Source organism: Hyaena hyaena, unplaced genomic scaffold (genome assembly GCF_003009895.1).
Source record: "Hyaena hyaena isolate Hyena2069 unplaced genomic scaffold, ASM300989v1 scaffold_589, whole genome shotgun sequence".
NCBI lineage: Eukaryota > Metazoa > Chordata > Mammalia > Carnivora > Hyaenidae > Hyaena > Hyaena hyaena.
The window spans coordinates 822,797-829,703 of NW_024081220.1; the positions used below are offsets into that span (position 1 = coordinate 822,797).

Consider the following 6,907-nt stretch of genomic DNA (forward strand, 5'->3'; position numbering starts at 1 on the left):
AAAAAAATCCCCTACGAGGGAACACAAGCAGTAGTAGAAAATACTTGGGTTTGTCCTATCACCACTGCAGCGTAAAGCCAAATTCACTTTCCTAGCCTGATAGGCATTGAAAATATTAGTCATCAGGGCACCTAGGTGGCTCCGTTGGTTAAGCATCCTACTTTGGCTCAGGTAATCATCTCATGGCTTGTGAGTTCGAGCCACACATCGGGCTCTGTGCCGACAGCTCAGAGCCTGGAGTCTGCTTTGGAATTTGTGCCTCTCTCTCTCTCTGCCCCTCCCCCACTCACTCTGTGTGTGTGTGTGTGTGTGTGTGTGTGTGTGTGTGTGTATCTCAAAAAATAAATAAAACATAAAAAATTAAAAAAGAAAATATCAGTCATCAAATTAATCCCAACAAATAACAATAATTGATTGGCTCATTGATGTATTTCCCCTTGTCTTCCCCAACCTTTCTCTAACTAGTCAGAAAGGAAAGTTTTCATATTTTCTGAGAATCTCATTACTGCTCTCAAACCATACTCTATATCTTAGTATAATTTAAAAAAATGAGTCAGCACAAGCACCTCAAAAAACTAGCAGTGCACAGAATGTGGAGATATTTCTCTTCATAACAGAAATCTGGAAAACATTTTTAAAAAAAGAGAGAGTACCAAAAGCAATGGAAGAATAAATGGACGGTGAGTGTCAGGGTAGATTTTGCAAACTAGCTTCCAAAAGATAAATGCTCTTATCAATTAATATACCTTTTTTTCATCTTAAAAGTATTATAATACATGGGAAATGGATGTAATTTTTACAAATAAATCCAGGGAAGAAAATATCCAGTGACAAATTATTACCTCTTCTTTATTGAATGGGGGGGGTCAAGATACTCTGTATTAAACTCAACTACAAGTGCACTATGCATAACTGTGTAACATGCTAATGCAGTACTGCCCTCAGTAATGTGATCCAAAATAAAATTGAGGAGAAAGAAATTGTCCCTAAACTGCAAACATGTTTGAATCCCAATTTAATTAGGAGTCTATTTAGTCATTTATACTTCTTAGAATATAGTTACTTGAGGGTTAGGAAAAGGCCACTCGCTTTAATCATTCAAACAATACTATATGTACTTCTTTCAAGAATGTATTTCTCCTCAAGGCTCCACATAACTCGTATTCTAACATTTATATTAAAGGTGACATACTATGGGGCGCCTGGGTGGCTTAGTCGGTTAAGCGTCCGACTTTCACTTAGGTCATGATCTCGCGGTTCGTGGGTTCGAGCCCCGCGTCGGGCTCTGTGCTGACTGCCAGCTCAGAGCCTGGAGCCTGTTTCAGTCTGTGATTCCCTCTCTCTCCGACCCTCCCCTGCTCACGCTGTCTCTCTCTCTCTCCTAGAAATAAATAAAACATTTAAAAAAAAAAAAAAAAGGTGACATACTATGTAAAAATTAGCTGGGGGGAGGGGTCAAGGAAGAGTTTTATGGCTGAGGGTGATTTCTCCTAAATTCTACTACCATACCCTGCATTTGTCCTAATTCTTATTTAAATCTTCCATGACATTCTGTACGACTTAAGTCTGTCAGAAAAACTGCTATAGTCACTACTTAATAAGTGGGGTTCTATATTATATAAGCCCAAGGCAACCCCTCTTCAAAACTCCAACATTCAGGGACGCCTGGGTGGCTTAGTCGGTTAAGTGTCAGACTTCGGCTCAGGTCATCATCTCACAGTCCGTGGGTTCAAGCCCCATGTCTGGCTTGACATGTCAGAGCCTAGAGGCTGCTTCAGATTCTATGTCTCCCTCTCTCTCTGACCCTCCCCCACTCGCTCTCGTCTCTGTCTCTCAAAATAAAATAAAGACATAAAAATAAATAAATAAATAAATAGAACTCTGACATTCAAGGCTCCACAGAACACATTTCAACTCTAAGTGCTGTACCTTATCTAGGTACCTGGAAGGAAACGGGATACCTACAGCCCCATTTTTCTGTTAATTGCACCTTTGTTGTTGTAAGAGTCCTTCTGAGGCTGCTATACCTTGAAGAGAGTTGGGAAAAGATTCAGGAACGGCCCGCATTCCCAACTATTTAGTCTGAGCTCGGTAAGGGTGTCATAAAGAGTACAATAGGCAAAGATAAACCACATGGCATCTGATGCTTGTCTTTATATGTTTAAAATAAAAATGTGACACTACAAGAAAGTTAATGTGTGGACCTAATTTTGAAAATACAAACAGGAAGCACCCCCACCCCAATATTACCATTAAAAAAAAAAAAAAAAAAAAGGAAACCAACCTCAAAGATACCTTCCAAGGAAGTCATGGGTGTGACCAAAACTAACAAAAGTAATAAACGTCATCTAAAACCCTGAAAACACCAAAAGTGAGGGTATTTAACCAACTAAAAATCTAACACCTGTAAAGTACTCCTCTCTTTGATCAGTAAAAATAGCATGGATTTGTAGACATAAAATCTTCTCCAAACTCCCTTAAGTGTCTCAGTAACAGGATCGTCACTAAGAAGAAAATATCCAATGTCAATATTCTACTTAAGGACAGAATTATTAAAAATGAATACAATTTTCAAAAAAAAGGTTTATCACTGTGATACTCATGATCTAAATGTACAAAAAACTGTCTGATCAATGGAAACTAGATTGTCAAATTCGACTTTCTTATTCCCAGAAATAAGCATAAAACTGTTGTGTTTCCAACATTGCAGGGGAAAAAATACTTCTGATTTTAGAACATTTCTATTAACAAAGTTTAGATTTAAAGACTTTTTTTCCTTTAACCACTACACAAAATTGGGGACAGTGACACTTTAGAGCTAACTTCTCAAGATAATTTTTATGAAGGTCCAGAGTCAAAGTATTTTGCCACTTTATTATTCAGTAAAGGGATATTATCCTTCTGAAGAGCTTAGTAACCTGGAATTGTCAAATTAACTTTTTAAAAGAGTAAGTTTCAAATACTCAAAACAAATTAATAAAAACTAGAGGGTTTTTGCTTCCTTTTATCGTAGGAGTAATGCGGTAATCTACTACACTCTAATAGAAGGGGGGAAAATGTCTCACTTGGTAGGTAGAACATCCAGAAATCTGTGAATACTTTTATGAGATACATACATGTTTACAGGGCACTAGTTAAGCTTCCTTTGATTCTACCTTCAACCTGCAATCTAATCTCGCATGTGTTATTTACCTATTTATAACATCTTCCTTTTAGAAGACTGCTTCTATCAACTACCTACACAAAAACAAGCCAAATGAACCACCACACGCACATTCATAAACATAAACCTAACACAAATCACAAATAACTTGAAAACCAACCCTAATATAACTTGAAAAACCTGGCATAAGTACCAAAGGGGCAATAAATGACACCCTTTACTAGTCTTGATGTGGTTTTTGTATATGTAAATAACATTTTAAAAAATCAATTTGACAGCAAGCAAATGAAGATGAAATGAGAAGTTGGGGCACAATAGGAAGTGCTGACCAAAATATTTATGTTGTAACACTCCAAACAATGAGAGCACTTTTTTTTCCCCTTCTATCACATATATCACGAAGCACCCATTGAAGAAATATATCCTCCTTAAATTTCTTAACACAATCCATATTAATATCCTGTTGGCAAAAACACGAAGGCTGAAAAGGCCAGGACTAGGGAGAAGGCAGGATAATTGATTGAGTTGGGTATACAGCAAAGATTTTATGTAGTTCAGCTCCAAGTTATGCAATAACCAAACTGCTGGTGATAGAAATCAACTCTTTTTTTTTTTTCCTTCTGAGGTTTTGCTTTTTTGAAAAAAGATCTCTCCATTCCTTCCCTGTATCTCAACCAGGTGCTTGAAATTTTCATCTTCCAAAGGCTACAGAAAACAAGCAATCTTCTAGATAACACTTACCTGACCAAAGGTGTGGTGGTGTTTTAACTGAACATGACAGGCATCACAAACTGTCTTATGGTAAATCTTTCTTAAAACCGGCAACCCCTTCTCCGATTTATACTATCAATTCTAACAACTGTAATCTTCCACGAGATGGAAATTGGTACCAAAACAAACAAAAAACCCAAAGACTTGAATTCCACCATTTGAATGATCAGAACTGATCCAATGTTCACGGTGTTACAACATAAAATTAGAAAAATGTGAAAGGTACACGAAATAAAATACATCCTTTTCTAATAGCCATTAAATATAAACAATATAATATAAACAAAAGAACCTTAACAGAAGAATGCTGAGGAAAGAGGCAAAATTATATTATCTTCATTGAACAATAACAGAATTCTTTGAGATAATATACGCAACAGCTGAAAGCTTATTATGGCCCAGGCAGCTATCCAACCACTTTGGAAACCTAAGATATGAGCGGATGATAAACATCACTGGAAGACTGAAAACATGACATAAAGCTCAGTTTAATAATTTGGTGACACATAGCACTTTCAAGGGGCATTTCCCAAGGATATTCCAAAGACAATTAATGGAACTGTATTTAGACAAAGGTCCACTACTCCACAGGGTTTTGCGGAGAGCATTGATCTAAGGAGTCCTCAGACCGACATTTCAGTCCCAGGACGACTGAACAGCTGTGTGAACTGAGCAGGCCACTTTCTCCATCTACCTGGGGCCTCAGTTTCCTCATTTGTACAACAAAAGAGCACCATGATCGCCAGGGTCCTTTCCAGCTCTCACACTCTGTTATGACCCACTTTTAGTACTATTTGTTGGATGTAAAGGTCTGACAGGGGCATGGGGGACAAGAAGAAAAAGAACTGAGCGTGGTTGTCCGGGAAAGAGAGGATCGCTCTCTCTTTTTGCCTTTAACATTCTTGTGGTTTTCATTAATCTCATCTTCCTAAAAGCTGACACTTGTTTTTCTTCTTTGCCTTTTCCATCACTGCTGGCTACAAGTGTTTGCAAAGGGCTCTTGCTCCACACAAGTTCTTTCCTCTTTGATCAGCGTGACCATCTTGCCAGATTCCTTTAGCCTCAGCCCAGCTTTTGTGACACCACGACTCTCCATTATCTACCCCGACACCAGGCGCACTTTTTTACTCTTTATCCCTGGCTAGCAAAAAAAAAAAAAAAAAAAAAAAAAGCACGCCACATCCCACTGCCACACGCACTCCCGGGCCTGGCGGGTCCTGATGTGGGATCCCGCACCCCAGTGCCGTATGGAAACGTTCTTATTTGTTGTCTTGACTCCTTATAAGGCACTGTTCCTTGAGACTTGGCGAACACCCCCCACCCCACCGGGCACCTCCGGGCTCATCCCACCCCCCGAGAGTCGCAGATCCTTCTTTCGAAAAAGGAGGAGAAGCGAGGGGACGCCAGGGGCTACTTGACACTGCAACCCGGAGATGTAGGGTGGCCCACAGCAGCCCCCTCCACTGGCGGGGGTCGGCGCCGGGGCCCTTCACACGCCCACCCGGACACACGCGCCCGCACGGTCCCCACACTCCACACCCTCGGCCCGCCACCGCCTCGGCACAACGCCCCTCGCACGCCGCCAGCGCCCTCGCCCCCGGAGCCCCCCGCCCCCGGCGCGCAGCCACCACGGCCGCCTCTCTGCGGGGGGAGCGATGGCGGCGGCGCGGCCCTGCCGGGCGTCTGGGCGGTCGGGGCGCGGGGCCCCGCCCGGTCGGGCTCCCCGGCCTCGCTCCCCGGCCGCGAGCCCGGGAGTCGCCCCGCAGCTCCTACCTCGCTCGGCCTCTTGGGCGCCAGCCGCCGCCGCCGCCCGCCCGCTCGTTCCCTCCCTCGGCCGGGCCGCCGCGCGTAGTCGCCTGCGCAGGGTCCCCGCCCGGGGTGACGGCTCCAGCCGCCGAGTTTCCTCACGCCGGGACCCGCGGGGGCGCGCGCGCCGCTCGCGCACCAAGGCCCGAGCGCGCCCCGCGCCGGCGCGCGCCGCTTCCTGGTTCCGCCCGGCGCGCGCTCGCGAGCCCCGTGGTCCCTCGCACCCGGTCCGCGGCCGCCCTGGAGGGACCCGGAACCCCTCGGCGCGCCGGGCGGGGCGGGGGAGGGGGACGCTGGCGCCTCGCGCAGCCCCTTGTCGCCCAGGCGGGCGGCGTCCCCTCTCGGCTTCCGAGCCGGGTCCCACGGGGCCACGAGCACATGCTGCTTTGTTTAGGTCGACTCGACCACTGCGAGCAGGGCACGGCCGGACTGTTGTGGTCGCGTTGATTGGCCCCCCTCCGCGGCCCGCCACCCGCCCTTCCCCCGGTCTGAGGCCCACGTTCCGGGTCCTATCCCTCCCAGGCCCAGGTCAGAAGTCCACTGTTGCCCCATCAATAATTATCCCGGGTTTGCTCCCTGGAAGGCGTTTCAGCCAGGACTGCCGCTTACCATCGGGAGGAAAGCCTGAATGGACACAGCAGGAGTTTACACTCGCCCAAGCCAACTGGATCGGTCCACTGTTCCTGAGTGAATGGGGGGTTGGGGGGGAGGAAGGGGCGTCTGACACCATCTCCCTCCCTGGGGACTTTTGCTAGCTCCCGCCAGTTTGAGCTTCAGGGAGGAACTGGCTGCTCTATCAAGAGAAGGAAGAATCAGCACCATCACCTTTGTAAGATCCAGGGAAAGGGGTCTCAAAGAGCTTTTCCCTGTAATGGGGAGGGGGTGTGGTATCTGAGAAGGCAGCCTGAGTCACCCACTCTCCTCTGGCTACATCTCTGGAGCTGGCCAACCGTTTCCCTGGCAACCCGCCAAGGGCCAGCACCAAAGCAAGGCATGTCAGATCTCCAGAAACCTAGCTGTAGAGGCAGAAGGAGAAGGACCCCACATACGCCCAGAGCTTCCCTTTCCTACAGTCTGCAAATCTTCGTGTCGGGAGACGACCAAGATCTGCAAGGCCCCAAGTTCTCCCATAATCCTCCTTTGGCAGCTCTTGCCAGCAGTCTTCTC

General features: G+C 45.8%; 1 protein-coding gene across 1 annotated transcript in view; it reads right to left on the reverse strand.

Moving 5' to 3' along the window:
* STAT5B (signal transducer and activator of transcription 5B) overlaps positions 1-5,839 on the reverse strand; it is a 69,820-nt gene extending 63,981 nt beyond the window's left edge. Inside the window, exon 1 of the mRNA XM_039256733.1 lies at positions 5,708-5,839. The gene's annotated coding sequence lies outside the window, so the exon portion shown is untranslated. The remainder of the gene's footprint in view (positions 1-5,707) is intronic.
* Positions 5,840-6,907: the final 1,068 nt, after the last annotated feature.